The 2,037-nt window shown below is 37.9% G+C and overlaps 1 long non-coding RNA gene across 1 annotated transcript in view; it reads left to right on the top strand.

Moving 5' to 3' along the window:
• Window positions 1-2,037, top strand: part of LOC106011319 — a 26,815-nt gene that overhangs the window by 1,975 nt on the left and 22,803 nt on the right. The window lies entirely within an intron of this gene.

Genomic DNA, 2,037 nt, shown 5'->3' with positions numbered 1-2,037 from the left:
ATGGGACAATGCTTTTTTATTCAGGGGAGAATACTTCTTGGCTTTCAGATGGAACATAACACAGTTTTGCAATAATAGATACAAAACACTCAAGTTATATAATTTAAAAAAGAGGATTTCAACATGAGCTGAAAATAAAAGCATCGTGCATCAGATGCAATATGAAGAGAACATTAAAGCATATAACATCATATGCATTTCTCGATCAACATGTAGGAATGTATCATAGACTCTTTTGAAAAATATTATAGAATCTGTAACACGACCTTCTAGATTCACAGCAAAGAAAGAGACGGAGAATAACATTTGTAAACGTTACATAGAAATATAAATAATCTCAGAAATTGTGTTACCATTTTTGCCTCCCGTCCTAGCATCTTTTTTCATTTTCTACGTTGTCTGTACCCTCCCTCCCCCCTTCTCTCTCTCTCTCTCTCTCTCTCTCTCTCTCTCTCTGTCTCTCTTTCTCTCTCTTTCTCTCTCTGTCTCTCTGTCTCTCTCTCTCTCTCTCTCTCTCTCTCTCTCTCTGTCTCTCTTTCTCTCTCTTTCTCTCTCTGTCTCTCTGTCTCTCTCCCAATCTCTCTCTTTCTCCCACTCTCTCTCTGTTCTCTCCCCCACTCTCTTTTTCTTTCGTTAAGCTTTCTCTCAATCTCTCTCTCTCTCTCTCTCTCTCTCTCTCTCTCTCTCTACCGTTCTCCCCCTCTCTCTCCCCCCCTCTCTCTCTCTCTTTTTCTCTCTCAATCTCTCACTCCATCTCCCCCATCCTTCTCTTTCTCTTTCTCCTTCTCTCTCTCTCTCTCTCTCTCTCTCTCTCTCTCTCTCTCTGTCTCTCTAAATATCTCTCCCCATCTCCCCCCTCCTTCTCTTTCTATTAGTTTCGGTTCAATATTCAACCCTTCTTTTCTCATGGATATAATTTCCTAGGACAAAGTTGTCTCCAACTAAATGGTTTTACTTGTGGGTTCATTGTAAATGACACGGGTAGAAAAGAGAGAATATTTTACATCAGATATACAATGGAAACTTAGAAAACAGTAGAGTAGAACTTCAATGGCTACGCTTTAGACTTTGTATTAACATAATGAGAAACATGTTGTTACTTATTATTCTCCAATATTTCACTTTGATCCAGAACAGTTCAGACCTTTGCTATAACCATACTGGCGTGAATGAACTGCTGCATCTATCTATCTATCTATCTATCTATCTATCTATCTATCTATCTATCTATCTATCTCTTCATCATTCAATCCCTCTATCTACCTATCTGTCTATCCTGTTTTCTTAAATGTCTCTTCTGTGATTTCGGAGAAAAAAATATTGTTTTTTGAGCTGTTAGAAATCAAGAGCTGAGAGAGAAAGGAAGGCTGACGCAAGGGAAATGCGCGATATGAGGTTTATTTTTGTTGTTGTTTGGGGATGTTTTTCTCTCGTTTTTCTATTGTGTTTTGTTTTTTAATTGTTACGCATGGAATGTCTGAGGGGTGCTGTCTTTGAAGGCATAAACATTTCACCCAGTGCACGAACAGCATGAGTTAGATGACATAAAGAACCTTATGTAAAGAAAACCCCGAAATAAAATGAAGGATTACTGCGGTGGAATGTAGTTTGCAGGAAGCTGTTTGATCTTTTGTTATCTTTTTGGTATTTTGCTTTTGTTAATTTTTGTGAGTCTCAATTTATATATTACAAGCATATATTTTTGTATTGTAAATGGTTAATGGATCAGCTTGTTATGAATAGCAATTTCTCTTTTTTGCAAAAGCTACGGATTACCATATTCTCCGTCTATATTATGTTGTCGTAAATAGATTATTTATGTGTCTCTCTCTTTCTGTCTGTCTTTCTCTCTGTCTTTCCCTGTCTTTCTCTCTCTTTCTCAGACAAATACACACACTCTCTCTGTCTCTCTCACTCAATCTCTCCCCCACTCCCCCCCTCCCTCCCTCTCTCTTTCTGTCTGCTATAACAAATGTATAATAAATGTTGGGGTTTTCTGTTTTTCTTTCCCTCTCTCTTTCTTTCTGTCTTGCTGCC

Source organism: Aplysia californica, unplaced genomic scaffold, assembly GCF_000002075.1.
Source record: "Aplysia californica isolate F4 #8 unplaced genomic scaffold, AplCal3.0 scaffold00005, whole genome shotgun sequence".
Classification (NCBI taxonomy): domain Eukaryota; kingdom Metazoa; phylum Mollusca; class Gastropoda; order Aplysiida; family Aplysiidae; genus Aplysia; species Aplysia californica.
This window is presented reverse-complemented; position numbering and strand designations above follow the sequence as displayed.